Below are 25,000 nucleotides of genomic sequence, written 5' to 3'. Positions count from 1 at the left end.
CCCACGTGTGCAAAAAGTACAGTGCTAAAGATAATCATAGTTTTATTTCTGATAAAACGACATCAAGAAAAAATTAGAGTCCCAGTAATACAGTAATAACATGTAATTATGATAACCAAGTGTTTTTAAGGAAGTTAATATTTAAATTACTACAGTTCCGACGAGTATCGATGGCACCTTAAAACTCTAACAAGTTAGATGGCAAGTCTGTATCGTAGTAGTTCATTTATTTCGCCATATACCAGCACGGATTCTTGCATATTGGATCAACTGAGTGCAAAATACCCAAGTTTCTTGGAACTATAGCCAAAACAGATGTATGCTAACAATACCCTTTCAGTTTGCTCTACAGGCCTTGAATATTGCGCCGCAAGAACTTGGTATTTCAAGGTAAACGCGTTAGCCAAGATCAGTGGATAGTGTCTTTTAGCAGTAAATTGTCTCCTGATGAGAACTTTGCGGATTTGAAATAAAAGATATGAGTTTTAAGAATTACAGTGTCAAAATTTTAGAGCTGTTTTCAAAGTATTTGCACATAGCTCAAAATGAGAGCAAATGCATGCATAAACAAACAAAAAGAAGGGGAAATGACACAAAAAACAAAGTATTGTAAAAGGAATTTAATTACTGAAGAAGGATACAAAAAAGGGAAACAAAGGGATATGCAGTCAGAGAGAGACTATAAATAACGGATACAAACTTACACTTGAATTGCTGTATATACCAGTGCGGTTTTCCCGGTTTCCTTTCTGGGAAAAATCTAGGCTTTGGGACTTGGGCTTTTCACCATTGATTACTATAATGCTTTACTTGGATTCAGATAACCAGAGACTTGTCCTCTATTTCATTTTCTTGGAGAATTTTTTATGGAAAATACCCCTTACAAAAAAAAAAAAAAAAAAAAAAAAACAGTACCCAAAGGATTCATCAATCAACTTCCTTTTTTGAGTGCATATATATAACATTGTATATATATGTATATATATATTTCATAAAGAGTTCTCTGACACATATATTATATGTATATATTTTATATATACATATACATATATCCATGTATATATCAATATACAGTATATATATATATATATATATATATATATATATATATATATATATATATATATATATATATATATATATATATATGCATATATATATGTATATATATTCTTCCATCAAACTTCCTTTTTTGAGTGTATATATAACATTATATATATATGTATATATATGTATACATATGTATATATATATATATTTATATATAATATAATTTCATAAAGAATTATCTGACACACACACATATATACATATCACAGTCAGGCTCATAATTAGATTTTTATCTACATACCATGCCTCGTCAAATATGGTAGCCCATGCCACTTCTGGTGCATCATAATGAAATGGCATTTGAAACGGATTAAGTTGTTGTTAAATTGGCTGGGCAGTAAAACGGAAGGAAGGAAGCGGGAAGAAAGGTTAAGTGAAAGGCAAAATTGTGGGTTACAGCTGGGGGGCGAAGAGAGGCTGCAAACAGCCTTTAGTATTAATACGTATGGTACAGTGCACCACGTGTGGTGAGCTGACGGCACCAGTTACCCGTCGTCGCCCCCCCCCCCACCGGAAAAATTTGTTAGGTAATGGGTAACGAGAGAAATAACGATTTCGAGACTTGACGTAATGTAATGTACTGTTGTTGTACTGTACATTATGCTAAGGAGATAATTAGGAGAATATCCCCTTAAGGTTTGAGTAAACTGGGAAATCGTGTCGGGATATATTTGAAATAAATTATAGTGATTATATTTTATAGAGAACAGATAATTATATATTACACGAGATTTTGTTTCGTTAATTAGTCATTATTTTTTGCAGCCTCCGGGGTTGAATCTCATTCAGTTTCCCCTTGTAGGTTAGGGGAAAAGGACGTAATTTTCATGTAGATATTTCAAATTAATTTACAAATAGAAAACGGAAATGTAATTGTGCTTAGCAAAGATCCGTAAGACTAATTTTGCGTCTTGACGACTTTGACTATAGTCGTTCCAGCGCTAATTCGCATTTACTTATGCAAACCAGTCAACAACCGTATAGAAACCAGGGTTTAGTATACATTATAATTTCAACATGTATTTAGAAGCCAGGAACAGACTTACTTTGCCATTTTTAAAGTTTCGTAATATCCACTGATTGTAGGTGGTTGTCCGAGCTGTTGTGTAGAGTACGTTTTACCGTCCAAAATTGTCTTGAGAAGTGGTTGTCAGAGAGTGGGCAACAGTTAACTGATTGGTCTTTAGTGCTTCCCGTCACTTACCGAGCGGTTTTCGGTGGTCGAACTTGAGCAAGTGATCGGCAATCAATTGGAGAAAAATATTAGATCGTTATGGCAAAAGAAGTCTTGTGTATTTTAAGGGTGAGAAGGTCATATTTTACGGGTCACGAAAGGGTCGAACGAAAAGATGTATGAGGATGTCCTTTAAAAGATTAAAGAAAAAATGACCAATATCCCATGGTAATCAGGACGTAAGCGACCTTAGCTTTCCAGTGTCTAACCAAGACTGATGGTTACCATATCGACTCCATAATTTTTTCACTTTTCTTCTGTGCCTGAGGGGCAGTCTGCATGTGTGTGTGTGTGTGTGATGGCGAGGGAGTATGGTAAGAAGTAATAAGTAAACCATCGCACAAATATTGTCGATGTTCTTGGCCATAATAGTAAGGAGTTGGTTTTCAAAAAGACAACTGATTGTAATTCCGTTAACTTTACTTATTATATCCCCTTGAAAAGTTGTTTCTGATAGTTTTCTTCTCCAACAAATTCCTTATTACCTCAGCCCTGTGTTCTGCAGTTTTCGGAGTCAGAAAAATAGTGTCGGGAAACATGTTACTGCCATTAAAAGAAACTAAAGGAACCTCTTGTGATAGTCTTGAAACGTTGCATCCCCACCTCTCTCTCTCTCTCTCTCTCTCTCTCTCTCTCTCTCTCTCTCTCTCTCTCTCTCTCTGTCGACTAGGTTTTTGTGAACAGAAAAATTTGTTTTCGATTTCTATTGAATTATGATAAATAAATGGTAAGGCATGTAGTTTCAGTTAAGTAACTGGCATGTGGCCCAGATAAGGAGTTATCATTTTGTGTGAACGCAGAGATAAATTGATTTTCGATGTGTATTGAATTATAGGAAATAAGTTATAAGGCATTTAGTTCCACTTGAATAACTGGCACATGTGGCCTAGATAAGGATTTATCATAATCAGCACAATATTCTTGATTATTTCCATTCAGTTCTGCAAACTTCGTTTTGTCATAGTTCTTATTAAAAGACGCGCCTTTCCTAAAGAAGGGATAGTTTCCTCGATTCCATAGTAACGTAATGATATCAGCTCAAATATTTTTCATATGCGCCTCGACATCCGGAAGGCAGGAACTGGTGAGGAGCTGTTTTTTGGTCTTTTCTCCGTATGTTGAAGAAGGAAAATAGCCGTCTTCGCAAAGCGTTCAGAGACAAGAGCTGGAGTTGATGCGTTGATGATGAATTAATGCCCTCGTCAACAGGAGAGTTACAGCGTACAAGGCATGCAATTTTCTCTGCTCCATCACACTCTGGCTTTTACATATACCATGACATTCGGCTTCCTGACACAGCGACAGTATTTTCGAGAAGCAGCCAGATTTATTGGAACCGCGAATCTGTTGGATGGAGAATTATAATTGTACCATGTTCAGTTTTTGACAGAAATGCATTTTGTCTAGGTGAGTTACGAATTCTGAGCAATGATGTTTAGGAATATCAAAACGCTCTTGCATTTAAGAAATAGCAGAATGTTCTGAAAAGAATCAAAGTAAAATGGCATATTTCCACAAAACAGAAAGCCGGCATGTTAAATAAGAGGATAAACGAATATAAAAATACAGTTAAACATGGGGAATAAACAGTTATTTCAGAATTTCAGCAAAAAAAAAGTAAAGCAACAAAAATTGACGTCCGAGAAAGGGGCATAAAGTGAATATTTCTGGAAATAATCTGTTTTACAACTTTTAGATTAGCAGCAAAAGAACCGTAACAGAATGAAAACATTTCTGTTGAGCAAGATTTTCTGAGTTATTATTGGCATCTGTCTGTTTCAAATGTCACCAAAATGAAGTTACCAATTAATTGCCTGTCAAGCAAGTTAATCCAAGCAAATTTATTTATGTCCTAGTACTTAAAAAGTAGATAATTATCTGATTAAATATACAAGTGGTATAATCTGGCATAAATGTTGAAAATTATTAATATATCCATATCACATAAATGTTTCTAGGTGTAATGGAAATATATTTTTCACGTTAATAACGGAGAAACGGGCTAAAGAGCATCCAAAATTCAGTGAAAATCAAATCCAGGCTTAATGCTGAAAACGCGTTAGGTCAATAATCCTGATAAAATAATATTGAGGAAAATAGAACAGTCCAACGCATTGTCAGAAAAGATAATAGAGTCAAACCCAAATAATCTAAGATTATATATATACAGAATATATATATATATATATATATATATATATATATATATATATATATATATATATATATATATATATATATATATATATATATATATATATATATATTATCAGACCTCAAACTTCCTTTTGATTTAATCGGAAAAATATATTTTCATATAAAAAAGCTTTTCTTTGTTAAGTCCACTGTCCCGTGGGGTCGAACCAGCGACGGACGATACTCAGGACTACAGGGACGCACTAAATTCAAGAGGTCCAGGAGTTGTTGTGCACGGGACGGTGGCCCATTATCATCTAAAAAATTCCCTTCGGGGGAAAATAAATTTTAGTTTAGAGGCATATCAGACGGTGATGTGATAAATAGTCATATATATTATATATATATATATATATTATAAATATTCGTAATTAGGACCTTGATTTAATCGAAATATAAAAAGCTTTTTCTTTGTTAAAGTAGATAGACTGTGCCCAAGCCCAACCGTCAAAAAGGGGTAGGAAATTTAGTTTAAAGGCATATCAGACGGGATAGGGTTTGCTTTTAGACTATGACCTTTGTTCTGGGGAGTTTTTTGTCATTTTTCAGATACTACCTGCGCCAATGCCAAGGCGGTTTTGGGGAGGAGTTTGAAACAAAAACCGAAGCCACTGACCCAGCTTCGGGAGAGTCTTAAAGCAACCATGAGAGAGGCAACTTGCATGTCAGGCGTCTTTCATAGCCAACCCGGCTTTGTTCTCTCCCTTTGTCGAACAGCCGGGGAAATTGCCATTTCAATGGACCCAGGGCTTTTGATGCACGTGATCACTATGCATTATCTATTCCAGCGGTAAGTCTGAATGTGACAATTACTCCCAGTTCTCTTTCCCTTCAACTTAAACTCTCATTTTTCATGTTTCAAGTTTTCCTCTCTTAAACAGCCACTGACTAAGAAAAATCCTAGTAAAACCATATCCCATTTATGAAGTCAAATATATGAAGTATAAGTATTGTTGCCTAGTGGAATTGCATAAATTATCCTCCATGGTGTTAGAGCAATATTCTTGGTCTAAGATTCATCCCTTGCAGTCAGTTAATGACAAGTGAGAGCTCTTTTGATATTGGAATGTTATCTGGATACGTCTCTTCTACAATTGTGCACGTCTTGGAACCTGGCCAGCATCTTGTTTGGAGAAGAATTAGCATTCTTGATACCAAGATCCTCAATTCACGTGCTTGAAATTGCTTTATAGACGCGTCACAAGAGGCCCCAAGCCGTTGCGTTATTCAGTCCTTTACATTGAAATATCTTGTGTCCGAAGTGGGATGAAGTCGGAGCTGGTGTTAGCTCCTGTAAAAGATTGTTTAATATCCTTCTTTGTTGGACTAGTTGTTTGAGTAATGTTGTTGATTTAGCTCACGTGTTCAGAATAAATTGCTATGTTTGGTAAACTAGTCTCAACTGGTGACCTAATGTAGTTATGTTAATTTATCTGTATTTTTTTTTAGGTAACTTTCAGCCTTAATTGATAGGCAATATAAATTCTTTTTATAATAGTTAAACTCATCAGCCGAATGACCCACTTAACAATATATATATATATATTATATATATATATATATATATATATATATATATATATATATATATATATATATATATATATATATATATATATATATATATATATATATATATATATATATATATATATATATATATATATATATATATATATATATATATATATATATATATATATATATATATATATATATATATATATATATATATATATATAGTATGCTGGTGTGTTGAAATTATAGAGGAATAGGTCTTATGGAACACACGCTTAAAGTATTGGAAAGAGCGTTGGAATACATAGTGCGCATAATATTTAACATCCGCGCAGCTCAGTTTTGGATTTATCCTGGGAAAAGCAGATTAGATGTCGTATTTTATTGCAAGGCAAATTTAGGAAATTTTGGGGGAAGTAAGAGGAAGCTGTAGTAGTGATTTGTTAGACCTAGAAAATTCTTTTGACAGAGTAGCCAGGGAAGTGGTTTACTGGGTTTGGGAAAGACAGGAGTTCCTGAGACGCTATAAGGTAAACTGTAAGGAGCCAAGAACAGCAGTAAGGACAAAACAGGGAAGACAGACGATTTTGAAGTTAATTTTGGATTTATATGAAGGATCAGCTTTAACTCTATTCCTCTTCGTAGCTGTAACGGATGTCCTGAGTGAGAGTAAATATGCTACGAGGTCTGTTGTTGGCAGATGACCTGGTTTTAACAGCAGAAACAGAAGAATTGCAATAGAGGTACGGGGCTTAGCAGAAGAGCCTGGAAAAAGAAAGGCTTAAAATCACTGCTGCGCAGACAGAAGTAATGTTTAGCAATAGAGAAGGAAGAAGGGGCTTTACAGGTCAGGCCGAAAACTGGCAAGGAATTAAAGCGGACAAGAGGTTTCAAGTAATTCGCTGCGTGCCAAATTTTGTCTAGGCATTTCAAGCGATTTGGATTTTCTAGCGCACAGACAGTCAAACTTTCACTTTTTATATGTAAGATATATATATATATATATATATATATATATATATATATATATATATATATATATATATATATATATATATATATATATATGTATATATATATATATATATATATATATATATATATACAATAAAATACGATATCTAATCTGCTTTTCCCAGGAATAAATCCAAAACTGAGCTGCGCGGATGTTAAATATTATGCGCACTATGTATTCCAACGCTCTTTCCAATACTTTAAGTGTGTGTTCCATGTGTATAATTGTGTGTGTGTATATGTATATATATATATATTATATATATATATATATATATATATATATGTATATATATATATATATATATATATATATATATATATATATATATATATATATATGGTTTTCTATGTATTTCTCTCCTTAACAACTTTTAATTTGGGGAATGAGTGTATGAGTTTTATAGAAAGGAAGAAATTGAAAACTGTTCTGGTGACGAATAGGAAAACAACCAGGCTAACCAGTTGGAAATTTTTCACCTGTAAATGCCTTTGAAATGTAATGTTTGTACCATTTAATTAGAGGTCATAGCAATTTTGTTATTTTTATTTGAATTGTCCAGAAGACAGCTCAAGATAAATGTAAACTCATTCCACTGAGAGAGAGAGAGAGCCAATCTATTCTTAGTCCATTTCACCTTTTAGTCGACGTTCAGTTAATTAAATGAACGCGGGAATTTCACGCCACACGATCCCTGCTGCTTGTTCAGATTATTGAACGAAAATGTTACTGTCCTCGGCAATAACTTGCTCACCTCCCAATTAAGTAGTGATAGTCTTGTATTCTTTGTTTTTTATCCCTACCTTTTCTCTCTCCCTTATTTCAGCCTTTTCCCCTTTTCGTGTTTCCTTCCTTCCTTCCGATTCTCCCCTATTTCAGCATCTGGTGCATTTCCCGCTGCACGTCTTTTTATGAATTTCACGGTCGACGGAAGCGTAGAGAATGTGTTTACTACAGCTCCAGTTCATTGCCAGACCTCAATACTCTGGAAGTCTCTTGCCTTGACGGCTCTGCAAAAGATTTGGTATCCAGTTGACTTTGAAGTTGAACGCTATGAAGAACGATCGGCGTTCAGTTTACTCACTGGTGCTGCTAGTGTTCAGTAAAATATATTTTGGCATGAGGATAATTCCTCTTCGGAGTTTCTTTGTTAATGTTAATATCATTATTTTCCAGTAACACTGTAGTTGACCTTGAGACTTGAATTGTAAAGCTTTGTTAATGTTAATATCATTATTCTCCAGTAACACTATAGTTGACCTTGAGACTTGAATTGTAAAGCTTTGTTAATGTTAATATCATTATTCTCCAGTAATACTACAGTTGACCTTGAGACTTGAACTGTAAAGATTTCTTGCTAGGTTAGGGAAAGTCTTCTAAAACTAAGATTCCTAATAGAAATGTGGCTAACAGGCAACAAAACATCTATGATGAGTATATCCTAATAATTTTTAAATTTATTTACATTTGTATAAGACATACATAATTTAAATAGATTTTGTTTTGAACATCGAAGCTTCTTAAAGCCACGCTTGGTTACAAATTTGCAAATCAGTGTTATTCCTTTAAATCGAATGTATAGGACGACGGGAACTCAGACAAAACGGAAAGTTACATCACCAGGTATCAATTCACCAACTCCAAAATACATCAGTCAAGAAATTAAAAAAACTGAAACCGAACGATCAATATAAAAAATGGAAAAGTTTACCGATGAGACGATATCATATGGAAACTGGACCATGGCTGTGCTCAATAATCCTTTATGACAAGTCATTCACCTACATTGGACACATCTGACGTTGCGTATCAGATTGAATTTTGGAAGTTGGATTTCTTGCTGCGGAGAATTTGACTCCCAGATTTATCTCCCTTCACGGGCTTTTGTAGGCGCAAGAGCCCGTGTCGGCACATACAACTAAAACACTTTATTTTCGATTTTGTCCTACCTTGTTCCTATGATCGTCCTTCTTCCGAAAAAGATGTCTTTTGTTTTCCTTAAGATTAATATTCATTTCTACCTTTTTCCTGTTCAGTTTGGCCTGAGCTAGTTAGAGATCTGTTTTCTCTACCATCTATTATACATTAATAAAGGTTAGACATAGTTTTTGAATTGTTAGGTACATAAAATGCATTGTTTTCATCATGTATAATGGTTTGGTAGAACTCTTTTGCAAGTCAGGTAACTAAAAATTGAACGGTCTTGCCCCACGCAGTGTCGCAAATACATACAGAAATTAGTAGGTGAAGACTGTAATTATTAAATTGATTACATACATATAATTGTGTGGATTATCAACGTCGCTGTATGGGAATATGGAGTCTCGTCATGTACAACTTTTTAGATATCTATGTCTAGTTTTAATCATATAACCGACACTCAGACACTCCCTTGCACCATAGCGCAATACCAAGACCCTCCTTAGACATAGGTAAAATTCCATGTTTGAAGGTATATTCAGCCTCCCGTTATTCTCTTGCCTTTTTCATCCTTCCATCTTGTATTACTTTCTTTATTAGTAGAGAAATGTGTATTTAGATTTACCTCTTAGCTTCTCTGTTTTCCTCTTACCTACTTTCACAAAGGGGTTTCATGTTTCATCGAAGTTTGTTACGCAAGCAAGTCCATAATCTCTGGCAAGTTCCATGAGAATGTATGCTCCATAATAATAATAATAATAATAATAATAATAATAATCATAATAATAATCATAATAATAATAATAATAATCAGTGCTACTAAACTCCACTGCAACATGAACACCCTCATTAAAGAGTTATCCGTCCGCTACGTCTTTGACCGAGGAAGAACATATTATTTTCGCAAAATTATTGCAAATTAGCAACAGACAAACTATCTGTAAAGAAGCTGAGCTAATTCTCAAAAGAGTATCTCCTTGAAATTGAAGATCATCCTCATAACTTCTTACTTCTCCCATTAAGAGAAAAAATAACAAAAAAAGTGAACAGGACTTTATGACCCTCGTTACGGTTGGAAAGAACTTTTGAAGTTGTAATCTCTAATTATTGGGAGAATTTCTAAAGGAGCTAATCATTTTGAGGTAGTAATTAAGAAATGGATGAAGGAATTAAATTGCTATTAACTCACCAAGTAAATTATTTATCAGATAAAAAAGTTCGTGATGACTTCGTCATGATGTAGACACGTACGCATACACACGTATATATATATATATATATATATATATATATATATATATATATATATATATATATATATATATATATATATATATATCCTGAACGGTTTTATCTTTAATTAGGACGTAATGGTAAAATGTATATTATATTTGCTAGTGACAGTACAAATGGAGATGCAGACAGTTAAAAAAAATATTTGCACCTGACAAGAGAAGTCTTAATATTATTTGCGACTGAAGTTATTTCCCCATTAACAAATTTTGTGTTTCATCATGCACTTGGGCTTACACCTTGCCTTGCTTATTGAAACTATACAAACCACCTTCCTTGGGATCTGTTCAGTTTACATATCTCTTTTGAAGTAAACAGATCTAGATTTTATTAGATTGTTTTCAATTAGTTTTTAGCACCTGTCCAATAGGTAACAAGTTTTTTTTACAAACACCAACGAAAATTGCACTTTCATTTTTAGTTTCTATCGTGAATTTTATGGATCATTTAGTTTACCAAGGAAAGTATTTAATTTTACGTTCCTTGGTCAAATATATAGTATGTATTCAACATACCTAAATTTACACTACAATGTGTGGAATTATTTTGCTTTATATTGTGCTTTAAAAAAATTCAGCGTACAAATTGCTTAAAACTGGAGACAGTATTTCCCGTTGAATTCAAATTTGCATTCTTTTACATCTAATTTAGAATGTCTATTGTAAATTATGTGTAATTTACACTAGAGTACTCTTAGGAAATGGTATATCCAGCGGTATGATGTCTAAGATATCAGGTAAAATTTTAACAAATCATTAACAGTTACTTTGATGAAAAATGATACCGCATCGAAACTCAGAGGTCTAGAATCACTATTAATATGCGCGTTAGTTTTAGTTTATAAAGACGTTCTACATTATTCTTTATGTCTGCATCAATAATGGCACCAATCCTTGATTTGTAGTTTATGTGAAGGAGCATGTGCTTTTTATTAGTCCATACATATACGGGAAAGTTATGGAGGTCATGCGAAACCTTTTTAACAGATTTTCATTGCCCTTTAGTATTATTTTTTTCAAATGATTATTCCCGCAGTCTGTGGGATTTTTACTTATTTTTTACGTATTTTCATCACACAATTTCATGTTTTCCGCAAAATGACTTATAATAAAAATTACCAGTGCTTTAGATTTTTCCATTTTTGCTTTTGTGTTATCACCTTTAATTAATTTATAGCAGCCACAAATCTCTTTTGGGAAATTTGAGCGTCTAGTTTTCATATTTATGTAAATAATATTCTGGGATATATTCAAGTTTTCACTAGAAAAGTCACTATACTTCTCCAGATTATATAATCCTCTAGTTTTATCCACTTTGTCGCTGCACTAAAGGACAAAGTGAAACTTAACTCTAATGTAAGGTACAAATCTTATTTGGTTACACAAATTGATGGTACCATCATGATTGGCGTTGGTGGTCCAAGGACTTTTTCGCATCAGCAGTTTCATTTTATTATTGGTTTTTTCGTTTTTTATGAAGCACATTTCATGAAGCACATTTTTTCTCTCATTTCTTCGTAGCAATAATCTCGTAGTATATCTTTTCCTTAAAGATATTTGTCCTCTTTGTCCCTTAAGTTCTTCAAATGAATTTTTATTTTCGACTTTTTAGTTTTCTGTAAAAAAAACTATTGAGATGGCTATTTGTCTGTCCGTCCGCACTTTTTCGGTCCGCCCTCAGATCTTAAAAACTATTGAGGCAAGAGGGCTGCAAATTGGTATGTTGATCATCCACCCTCAAATCATCAAATGTAACAAATTGCAGCCCTCTAGCCTCTGTAGTTTTTATTTTATTTAAGGTTAAAGTTATCTATGATAGTGCGTCTGGCACCGGTATAGGTGCCAACAACACTGACCACTACCAGGCCGTGGCTGAAAGTTTCATGGGCTGCGGCTGAGAGTTTCATGGGCCGTGGCTGAGAGTTTCATATAGCATTATACACTACAGAAAACTCGATTGCGCCGAAGAAACTTCGGCGCATTTTTTACTTGTTTTTATGTTGATACGCCTTTTTAATACGCTTCGTTGAACATCATGAAGATCTAAAGCGCGTTTACGGCAATAAAATGAAATTGCTGGTTGAAGGAAGTCCTTGGACTGCAAGTGCCAACCATGATGGTGTTGTCAACCTGCCTAGCCATCGTTTCGATCAAAATATGATTTGCAACTTAGATAAGGGATAAATTTCCCTTAGTGCTCTATTGCAGCGAACGGTGTGGAAATGACTAAAAGGCTGTGCAATTTGGAGATGTATGATATTTCTATTGAAGCTATCAATATAGTCAAGGGAATTATTCACGCAAAATTACAAGAAAGCAGACGCCGAATTTTCCATTACATTTATGATTAGCGGTACATAAATTGGAAGGCGATAAAACATATTCGTGATTCGTGACGCAAGCTGACACATCCAAAGTACTATTAATTTCAAGTAAAAATGATTATGCACCATACATGAAGCCTTTTGAGAGACGAAAATACAAAAAATATAAAAAGTTCGTAGACGGTTTGAGTTGAAATTTCAATAATAAAGATAAAGACTTCTCAATTATCTGATATATTCGAGAACATATTGACAAAATTGGCTAAAGTCTGTGTAAAGGAATATAAATTGAAATTTAACGAGGAATATTACACACAAAATTTAGATAAGGCCATGGGAAAGACTGTCTCTGGTTTTAAGTAATCTGTACGTGTAATTTTTGAAAGATGAATATTAATCAAAATAATTTCTCGCCTTGAAATATGGTTCAGGGAAGTTGGTGACATGTTACATATATTTGCGTTTTGTCCAAAGCACTCAAGTAAAGAAATCAGGTTTCACATCCATGTTTGCAAGAGGCTGTCTAGTGTGTAATCTTAAATATATTTTTGACGCAATTGATGTAATTAATGAATGCAGGCAGGATGTTAAGACATCCTGATGTCGTATTAGAGAATACATTAAGAACAGTAAAAGACTTTTGATGATAACAGTAGAGAAACATTTAGCGCACAAACCCTGCTGTCACTACTATATATTATTAATGTTCTGGATATTTCCTGTTAACTTAGAAATTTTAGATTTATTGTTACATTTAACAACAAAAATACAGTGAAAACAAAACCACTTGTAGAGAACTCTCACAGCATTATTAAAAGATGTGGTTATCAAATCCCAAGTAAACCGTGACAATTTTTATATCCGTCACACTAGAAAGTCATTCGAAAAGACAAAAGGACAGCGTAAAAAACGTTTAAAATAGACAAAGCATTAAAGTGCAATGAGAATTTGTATTCATGTAAGTGAAAACAATCATGCTCCCATTTAGGTGTTAAAATCCTGTTTTTTTTTTTTTTTTCTAAAAATGTCCTGGAAAGAAATATAACTAAATACATTTTATAAAAGAACGTTTTTCAATAAGGTAATATCAGCAGTGTATAAACTTGATTTACTTATTTCCAAAGAAATATAATGTCAAATGTATTAATTTTAAGAAATGCAGTTTCGTTTGTCTTAACAGATGGCGTGAGCCCACCTGCATGCGAAAAACAAGATTTGTTAATAGAGCACTGGCCTAGGCCACTATTGAGATTTGATGACCTCTTTCTGTAACGTGCTAATATTTTTTTTAGCTGCGTGTGTTATAGTTCGTACTGTAACCCCAGCATATAAAATATAACTTTCTGTTATAAATCAGTTCATTTGAAGATATCTTAGATAAAGAAGAAACTGGTCACGATTTATGTCTTCTTTCGTATGCTGTTCTTTTCTCTTCTGTTTTACGGAACCCAACATTAATATTTTTTCCATATTCGTTGTTAACATCTCTCAAAACATCTTTGGATATTCGATATGAAGCGCAGAATCGTACATAAAATAAAGTTATGTGTCCAAGGTTATTCGTATTCGTCATTTCTTCTTTATATTCAAAGTTTAAAAAGGTTCTTCCTCAGACTCGACCGACTTTCATAACATTGTTTTCCTGGGAATTGAAGAAGTCGGAAAGTAATTCAAGAAAAATGAGAACAAACAGGAAATTGTCCGGTGAGATGTAGGGAATTAAAAAAAAAATAGCAAAGGGAAATGATTGCTAGTTTAGAAAGGGAAGAGTAGAATAAAAATGAATTTATATTGGTATCAGGGGTGGATTTTTCCTCATTTTTCTCTAACGTTGGTTGCATTAATGGTGTTGTCAGTCATTAATTGGTTGAGAAAGTGAGAGTGAGCATCATTCAATTTTGTTTGCCATATCCTAATGAATAAAACAGACAATTTCTATTTGGCACCTTTCTTAGGATGGAGTTTTGACATAACCTTCCACATTTCACATCAGCTCTGTTAAAGAACATGAATTCAACTATTTTACAGGTGAATCAAGGTATTCTATTGGGATTGTGACATTGCAGCTTAACTAATAATAATAAAAATAATACGGTAGAAAAAGACCTGGCAATACTGTTGATGTTCTGTTGAGGATTCAGAATGGTTAATATTTATGCAATTGGGGTGATAGAAGCTTGGAGTCAAGTAAGAAGACACAGGGTCAATTTGTGGTATAAGAATATTAATCGGGATTTAGATAGAATAGCTAATTTTTAAAGGAAGCATCACAGACTGTCCATTGGTGGTAAGAGGTTGCAGATTGTTCGCAGAGTTGGGAACTTTTTGCTTGAGAGAAGCTCAGTGTTAGCAGGCAGGTGAATGTTAGATATGAAGTTGAAATGATGAACAGTTGGTATAAATAATGGAGAAAAGGTATCTGTGTATTCACACGGGAATTTAGGAATAAATATTGTGCAAGATGGTGGACTGAGAGAGAGTATATTTCATAAAGCAGGTGAGACAAGGAATTGTTGAATAGACGAGTTTCTGTGGTTTATACATTTGTTCATCCACAGAAAAACGTAATGTGGATTGGGAAATGGAGTGAAAGAAAAGTTATGAGAGTGGTTGAGATTTTTGTCTGTGTAGTAGTATGCATTAGGAAAGTTTAAAAGGTGAGAAACGGGGTGAGGTGAAAGGTGTTAAGGATGTTTTGCTCATGTAGAGAGAATCTCGTTAGATAAAGGTCCACGATTGGAAGTCTTGCGAGGGCATCTGGGTAAAATTAGAAAGTACTGAACTGCCATGCGGCGTTAGTATTACACCAAAAGATCTTGAATATCCGGGAATGTGGGAGTTTGTGCGAGGTGGAGGTGATCAGTACTTACTATGTATAGGAGCCGTCGTACGTTTGATGAAGCGGCCGTAAGCTTATAGAAGTTTCGTACATGGTTAGTTCATCTTGAATAAAATTGAGAAGTTTGGTATTAGATATGGTATTAGATGCTACCTTGTTTTTATTATCGGTAAAGCAAAACTTTATAGTTACCAGTGGATATTTTGTGTCTTTTAATTTTTTTTTCCTGAAAAAGGGGCATTTTCATTGTTGTAATTCGTGTCATAATAAACACTTAGTCCCCTCTCGAGATAGAAAAAGGAAAGAATATTATACCTCTTTTTAGTGTCAGGCAAAAATAATCGTTCTTCTTTTCTTTTCTCTCGTTAACTTTTACAGTTCTCAGTTTTGTGCAACTTATAAATGTATAAATCATTCATAACATAATTAACATTTGTCCATAACCAATGCGAGCCATCAGTCTAACGCAAAATACGAACAAGATTTATGAAATAAATTTCATGCAGTAAACGTAATTAACAGGTCTTTTTCTTATTCCCTGCTCTTCCTCTATACAACACGGCACATACCCTTCCCTACAAACTTGCTATAAACCCTCACGATAGGAAGCACAAAATCATCTTTTCTGAAATAATTTCTACAGTATTAATTAATGATAACTTTTAGATATTTTTCCCTAGTCTCCCTTTCCTCGCATTCATTAACCATCGTGATTCCTTTACCCTTCTTCCCTTGTTTCCAAAAGGCCTTCCTCCCATTAATAAGGGTGGTTGAATCCTCCATCTATCATTGCGTTTTGTATCGCATTTAGTTATTTTGATAGGTTCATTATCCTCTATTTTGAATGGAGCTCATTTAACTGCATTTTAGAAAAAAGTTTAATTAATGTATTATTTTGAGGTCTCAATAGCTAGTATTTTGGTAATTCCATTAACCTGAGTCTTGATAACCCCCATTACCCCTGTTTTCTGAAGACTTAGTAACGTACTGTGAAAGGGAGTCACCCAGTAATTAACGTACTTACAAGCTTATTTTTTTTTTATCTGTGAGGAATGAGTTTTTTTTTTTTTTAAATGGAGGTAATATATTTTTAATTCAAAGACACTCGATTAACCAGCAGGTAGCAATTTATAAACAGCATTTGATAAATAAGACCACCTTCCAGTAATTACTAGCCTCGATAATTGTGGCAACGAATTCTGGCAATTGTGTCCGACAAGGTACTGTAAGTAGTTTCTGTTACTGTAGACCAAACACTGTTCATCTTGGCATAGATTTTACGGGAGGAGATAAACAAGTGTGGGTAAAATCTGTGTTTTTTTTTTTGACTAATCACACATTCAGCTTGAATTTATTATTATTGTAGTCTAGATTATTTGAACAATTTGAATATCAGAGCAATTACATCAACATTTACCAAAACTTCTGGTTGGTAAAGAATTCAAGGTGACATTTGAAAACAAAGTTCGCAGCCACAAATTTCTCGGAATTTTTCTTTGAGTTGCATCCATGATGATTGATCCGGGCGGAATTCGTATAAAAAAAGATCTGGTTCGTGTTTAATAGTCACGATTTCGATTCGGCATTTTACTGATCTTAAAGACAGATCGCCATTGCTTAGCACTTTGTCAAATTGGACTCAAATATGTCGTGAAAGATGAAGTGAAAATGCAAAGGGCGAAGTATGATTAATGTCATAGAAGTTGAACACTAATTAGCCAAAGAATCCTTATCAGACCTCCCCTCAACAACTGCTTGAAACGTAAGATTATTGATAGACAGCTTAAGTTGAATCTCGCAGTGCAGCAACGTAACATGCTATCAGGTGATAACAAAGTTGGGTGCAATCAATGCCAATATTGCTCTGATTTTAGATTTCATTTAGGGGATATTAATGTTCAAAGTTAATCGAAACAGATATCTTAACAAAAATATAATTAGACAAGCATTTCAAAGCCAAATTTGAGTCTAGAAATTAGTCTTGAGGAAAATTGTACACCTCACCGATTCGGTACACAGTACATTGACAGGACAAAGAGAGGAATACAAGGGTACAAAGATGATATATAATGAAAGGTTGTGAACATATTAAACGAAAAAATCGGAAATGGCAGTTGAAATAATATACAGAACGTGGCTTGTGAAAAATATCACTGGCCCTTGAAAAATTATGTTGGAATTTCACACCTGATTCTCTTAGTTTAATATGTTCAGGACAATATTTTGTATAGTTGTTTTTTCTTTTGTTTTAATACGTGTGACCATCCATCTAAAGAGAGAGCTAGTGAAAGCAAGATTGCACGTTCCTCCTCCATTGAAATCCCTATTTCAGGTGCTGCAATTCAAATATGAAATTATAATTGATGAATATCAGGAGAACAAGAGTTTAATATCAAGATCTTTCTCTTTACGCTTAATAAATCACCAAAGGAAGATCCAAAAATACATATGATCTGATTTTTTGCAAACTCGCATCTCTTTGGATTTATCATTCTTTCCAAACCTCCAAATAATAAAATAACTCTATGGACTTTTTTCTCAGACAAAACTCCTCTTTAAGATAAAATTTTCTGTTATTTGTTCAGGCATTTCGGGAACTCGGTTGCCAATGGGGCTTGTCATCTCCTGTCCCCACTTCATGTTTTTCTTGGTTCATCTGATCGTCAATGATCAAATCACTTTCGCCTTACAGGTTTCTCATATGGAATATTTTCCGTTTTTTTCGAACCTTGTCGAATGCGAAATGTTAATATAAATATGATAGGGTATATGATAAATAATATTTGCTCTGCACAACCTTTCAGTTTCGAGATAAACCTGAAAGAGACTCGTGTCTTATATTTTCTTGTAGAAGTTAGATAGAACACGGTAAATTGTCATTGCCCATGCTTAAAACTGAATCGTGAGTTCTGTTTGTAACAAATTAGGAAAGAAATATGCACAGCATTGAGAACAAAGGAAAATCTGTGTATTGAATTTACTTAGATTAAGTTTCAGTTGGCATTTTTAGGGGAAGGAAAATCTGTGTACTGAATTTACTTAGATTAACTTTCAGTCGGATTTTTATGAATAACGACAATTAAAGAGCTGTAGATGGTCAATTCGTAATCTTAAAATGATAAAGAGAGAAGCCTGAATATTTCCCCAGTCGAAGTCCCAAGTTAGCTTTGGATCGATATTGAGCTTTCTTTTCATTCTGCAAATTTAGACTTTTGGAATCGAAAGCAAAGGAGGGTGATTGTCACTACGAACTGGCTTTCAGTCGTCAGTCCGAAGAGTAAAACCTCCGCCGTGGCACGAAGATTTCCTTGGAATGAACGAAAGGAGAGAGAGAGAGAGAGAGAGAGAGAGAGAGAGAGAGAGAGAGAGAGAGATCGTCGGCCGACAAGCTCTTTTGTATACAGAGAAGAAAACGAAGCACTGCTTTGATTAAATCTATTTCTTCTGGTACAAAGAGAAGACAACGAAAAGGATGAGGAAAGGAGAAACCATTAACGATGGTTCTACTCTTACTTTGAATCCTCAAGTTTTGACCGAATAAGATATAATATTAAATCAGTTGTAGAAAGATAGAGATACCACTTTTCTTGTTAGACTGGTAATGTCCATAAAATACTTTTGTCGTGCTCACAATTTGTTTAATCTGTAGAAGACATTTTGATGATAGAAGTGAAGGTTGATGATGAGGGCATTATGATTTTATAAAATTCGGACTATTTCCGTACCAATTGACTATGTACAGCTGTTTATGCTTCATTATTTTATTATGTAGATTTCTAAACTTGTGTTGTTCAATCCTGTGTATTTAAGTTTGTGGAGACGAAGAGAAAGAGAGAGAGAGAGAGAGAGAACTGCTTCGATATTAGCATCAAATGACACGCTTACACGATTTTAAAGCACCATTTTGCGAAATATATAAAATAAGCTTTACATAAATGAATTATTAAACCATCATTTGTTATGTTTTTGTTATTATTGCACAATTCTACAAAAACAATCATTACATCCACATATGTGTTTTCATGTACATTCCTTTGCTCTATTTGGTTTCCGTACCAATTATTGGTGATGGAGTAATTCTTCTCCTTTGACATAATCATTGTTATCTTTAACTTCAGTGTTTTACCATTATTTTAGGAGATAGCGTATATTCTTAGCTTGTTTTTGTTCTTTCTTTATATCCGTTGCCCTTTAAGCAACTGATGTTGCTCTAATTATAGTTGGTTTTTTTCGTTTTGGGTGGTGTTCTCTCCAAAGGCCTTTACTTTTAATTTCTCCATCCCGACTTCTCTTCCTTTGTTTCTTCTTTAGTAGTATCATCATCTTGTGCTATTTCCATTAACATTTCAAAAGAGTTGACGCCTGTTTCTTGATTCTTTACCATTTTAGTTTTTTTCTGTAAAGCATTACTTTCTTCTTGAGATTTATTTTCTTGCGTTTTGTTACTTCTATCTGTATGTAGTTTTGTTCCATTATTAGTTCTTGTTGTCGAGGCATATGCAAGTTTCTTAGCAGGATCTTGAATTCCTCTCACTTTCAGTTCTAATTTAGCCTCTAATAGACATTCCTGTTCTTTCTTGTAGCTTTTCAATTCCTGTATTGTGTAGCGTGGCTGCCATGGATTCTTTGGATCTGCATGACGATTCTGCTTTACAGTTTGATACATCTTGGTTCGCTGCAGTTCCATTGGGTGGCGTGCTCTTCAGATCCACAATACGCACATACAGGTTCGTTTCGACAATATTTTTTTTGCATGCCCATATTTATCATGCCTTGACACTGTAGTGACTGGGACGTAGGGCCTTATTTCTGTTTTGACCTGAAACTTTATTTTGGGATAGATCTGACCTCAGATTTATTTTTGGGGATTTTTAACATTTTCTATTTTTTGTTTACTTGGTATATTATATATTTCACAATCTTGACCTGGGATACCTTTTAAGAGAGTCCAAAGAACGAATATTCTGGATTGGTTCGTCACTGCCCAGGAAGCACAATGGTACCCCTGAATGCTGCTCATAATGTCATATTTTAATTTTTACATTTATATTACTCATTGTTGTTATAGACATATAGTCCTCAAAGTATTCTTTGCTGTGGCTTCATAAGCCATTGCCTTTTCTCTTATCTGTCTAAACGACGTTTCTGTCGTTGAATATCTGTTTAATAAGTAGTTTGCTAACTTTAGGGCTGAAATTTTCCGTTCTCTTTCTAAGGTTAGAAACCTTGACCAACTTCCACTCCCAAAGAGGGAGTCGAAGTGAGTCAAGGTTGGGAAAAGACGATATTTACTTCTTTTGGGTTTGTTTTGTACTGGAGCATAAGGTTCCAGTGTAATTACATTTTGATTTTGTTTTGATTTTTCTATAGAGAGGTTGTCAGAGGAGATTCCAGCGGTTGTCAGCTGTGCCGAGTCGCTACCATCAAAGGGTCCGGGGCACTCAAACTTTATAATGACTTTCATAAAGATTGAGGAGTAAAAAAAAAGTAAACCTGAAAACCTTTTAAAAAGATCAACAGCCTTTCATGGAGTTTATTCTTCCACTAATGTGAGTTGGCATAGGTGAGAACCGTCTCCCAAATGTCTGCCCCCTACCCTACTCCACAGGGGGATGGCACAACATGATTATAGTGGCCCAAGTGTAAGCCAAACCCGCTTGTTAGGACTGAGAGTATTACAAGAATACAATCGTCCCCACCCTAATCACATCATGGGCAAACCGGATAGAATGCCGAGAGTCCTGTCCCCAGAATCAGCCCCCTTGGAATCCGTGGTCCAACCCTTATGAATAGTTCCGCCTTTGAGATATCAATCTGATAACCTCAGGTCCGGAACATTATCGGGCAGTTGATGGTCCAATACAGTTCCTACCTATTTCGCTTCGGATATAAACCCAATCCCAGCTGTGATATTTTCCCTATTTATCAGGTCCAATAAATTTTACAAAAAGTGGAAAATTCCATAAAATTAGTCCAATAATATATGACTCTTGGACTCAAACCCGGGAACAAATTCCTGGGGTTCAAGAGCCCCCTCACCACGTCAAGGTGGTCCCACATCGAGGGGGCCAATACTACATAGACCATCACAACCACAAACCTACGACACAAGAACTATAGGAGAATACAGATATCATCTACACTGAACATAGTCGCCATAGATTAATCATAGCAGAATCTGTTTGCATTTTATTGCATAAACCTACATTGAACAGACAACTAGAAGCGGAAAGATCACTCCCATCTAGCAGACGCCCTACAACATACAACGCTAACATAAGAAACAACCATAACAACGACAGCAACACCTTTTAAATCATACACTTTCTCTCCTCCCCGCCCCCTCTTCCTTTCCACTCATATCCCCGTAATCCGTAAACATGCATTTCTACTTCTGTTTTGTTTGTTGACATCATAATCATAACACGCGGTTTAAGTTTTCATTATTTTTCACAAAGTAAATTGTGTTTTTATTATCAATTTTCTTGTATTGTAACTTTTATAATTGTAAATGAATTAAAATTGTTTATATTGTACTTATTGTTATTATAATGATTTATTGTATTACTATTGTTTTCGATGCTACATATCAGTCCGCACACTGTAACAAAACAACAGGACCTTATGTCCAGATTATTTACGGGTATGAGCAAGAGCCCGTGCTGGCATAAGGCCAGCTAATAAAAAAAAGTCCAGATTATACACTTTGAAGAGGTCACGACAAGTGACGGAACAGCTGTGGTGTTGTTTTTAGTAAATGGAACCAAGAGTTAAATCTTTCTTTTTTAACATATCAACTGAATTTGGAAGAACGTAGAAGATTCAGAAAATATTGTCAAACCAATAAGAATTTGATCAACAATCAAAAAGCCATAGAATTCAACGAAATTTGCATACAAGAAAAACTTTGCCCCAAAAGCATATATATAAATATATATTTATGATATATATATATATATATATATATATATACATATACAGTATATATATATATAAATATATATATATATATATATATATATAATATATATATATAATATATATATATATATATATATATATATATATATATATATATATATATATATATATATATATATATATATAATATTGTAAACCTATTAATCTTTGTGTAAGAGATGCTATTTGCCTGTACTATTTCATTTATATATATATATATATATATATATATATATATATATATATATATATATATATATATATATATATATATATCTTCTTCTTCTTCTTTTTATCTTCAGCTTCTTCCCATCTTTACATGGGGGTCCCTGTTTCTGTTATTAGTCTTCCATCTTCCAAGGATCATGCCCCATTACCTCTCACGTTCTTTCTCCTGCATGTCACTGTTAACTGTCTCTCTCCATCTCCATGTGAAATACCGTTTGATAAAAAACTAACATCCAGTGTAATGAATATATTTATGAATTTGTATTATTACTCTACAAGCACTTAATAGGTTACGACACCCAGACAAGACTTGACACGCCAAAAATGAATCCCATAATATCAGCAAGCAGTCCTACCCTGCCCTCATGCCTCACCTTGACGTGAGTGTGACTTGTTGCCAACGAGTATGCTCAAGAAACTGGCAGCTGACAGCGTCAGCCCAATGTGCAATTTCAGTAAATTGCAATATAAAAATTCAAACTAAGGTTTCTACAAGCTGGGAACTATGAGGTCGTTCAGCAATGAAGATATAATGCTGAAAGAATTAAAAGAGAGGGTGGAAAGTCAGATGGAAGGGGAGAATTAGACAGAAGTATACTCATATAATGCGAGATTATTTATCAAGTCAACTTAGTTCCTCAACAGGCCACAATACTTTTAAATGCCTTATTATTATTATTATTATTATTATTATTATTATTATTATTATTATTATTATTATTATTATTATTATTATTATTCAGAAGGCGAGCCCTATTCATATGGAATAGGCCCACCACGGGTGCCAATGACCTGAAATTCAAGCTTCCAGAGAATATTACGGTGTTAATTTGAAAGAGCAACAGAAGTAATGGGAAATACAGAAAGCAGAGGTCAGTTTTTAGAAAAGGAAAAATAAATAATTAAATGGACAGCCTAACCTGAATATGCAGCCATCTGAATAGTTGGCCTTAACTCTGAATACAGCCTAACCTGATCAACCAACCCAGACAGCCTAGCTTGAATAGACAACCCAATCTGAATAACTCAAACAGCCTAGTTTGAATAGACAACCTAATCTGAAGAGACAGCCTTCAACTGGAATAGACATCCCAACCTGAATAACCTAGACAGCCTAGCTTGAATAGACAGCCTAACTTAATAAAACTTCCTAGGCTGAATAGCCATCCTAACTTGAATAGAGAACCTACCCTGGATAGACACCCTAACCTTAATACCCTAGACAGCCTAGCTTGATATCCTAACCTGAATTGACATCCCAACCTGAAAAGACAGCCTTACTTGAATATAAAGCTTATCCTAGATACGCATCCTAACCTGAACAGATATCATGACCTGGATGGACAGGCTAGCCTGAATAAGCAGCTTAGATTGAATAGACAGCCTAGCCTGGATAGACAGCTTAGATTGGACACACAGCCTACCCAGGATACCCTGGATAGACTGCCGTAATCATAGGAAGGACGAATTCACTAAGAGTATACTTATCCAATTGATACCAGATTTGACAGAATGACGAAAGATTTAACGAATAATAAAGTTATTTACCAGTAATCATCATTCGTCGACTTTCTTACTGGCTGGCAAAGGCTGTCCGTTCGCCTCTCGGGTCACACTGCAGCTACAGATCGCTTGTCAGTTTATCTGGGAAACTTTGGTTTAAAAATCTGGATTTTCCCTCAAAAATCTGGATATTGAAAGTTACAGTTATGAGTGGCATAGCCTGCCTATATATTAATGGCGAATGCTACATAAGGAATGCAATCTTTAAATGATTGTATCCTAGGCATATGACAACAAAAATGTAGGATCAACAAAAATAATTGTAACCCATTCATAATACTTGTTAGTAAGCTATATCCCAATAGGTTTATGCTTATAGAAATCGCTGTTGTAAACTACAGACAGAGCACATTAGTTCTGATAATCAATTTCATTACCATTATGAAGTAAGCTTGAAATTCACCATAATTATTAATGAAAATAACAGCATGATTAATCGATTATTCTTACGTTAATTACCCTCATCCGAGTCTGAAGTCAGGTACATACTTGAAGTCATTCTTTTTGTAAGGGAATCAGTCACTTCAACATCATATAGCACTTGGTGTCAGTCGTCAGGCGTTTTGCGTGAAGCAATCCAGCAATGGTATTTGTTGAGAGGCGATTTCTTTTTTTTGTCTTTATTCGGTTAACAGCAGAAAACACCCTTTCTGCCGCAACACTCGAATGGGGTAGACATAAGAGGGACATCATAAATTCTGTTAGGCTTGGAAAAAGGTGTGTTCCATCCCCGGACTTCATTCCTCCCACTGTTACCCAAAACTTGACTGGATCTATGTCTGAATTTTCTGTTAGGAAAGT

The 25,000-nt window shown here is 34.4% G+C and overlaps 1 long non-coding RNA gene across 2 annotated transcripts in view; it reads left to right on the top strand.

Moving 5' to 3' along the window:
• Positions 1-25,000, top strand: part of LOC136849928 (uncharacterized) — a 378,285-nt gene that overhangs the window by 238,355 nt on the left and 114,930 nt on the right. The gene's annotated exons all lie outside the window — the stretch shown is intronic.

The sequence above is a fragment of the Macrobrachium rosenbergii genome, chromosome 2 (assembly GCF_040412425.1).
Source record: "Macrobrachium rosenbergii isolate ZJJX-2024 chromosome 2, ASM4041242v1, whole genome shotgun sequence".
NCBI lineage: Eukaryota > Metazoa > Arthropoda > Malacostraca > Decapoda > Palaemonidae > Macrobrachium > Macrobrachium rosenbergii.
The sequence above is the reverse complement of the archived record's forward strand: the minus strand, read 5'-3'. Positions and strand labels throughout refer to the sequence as shown.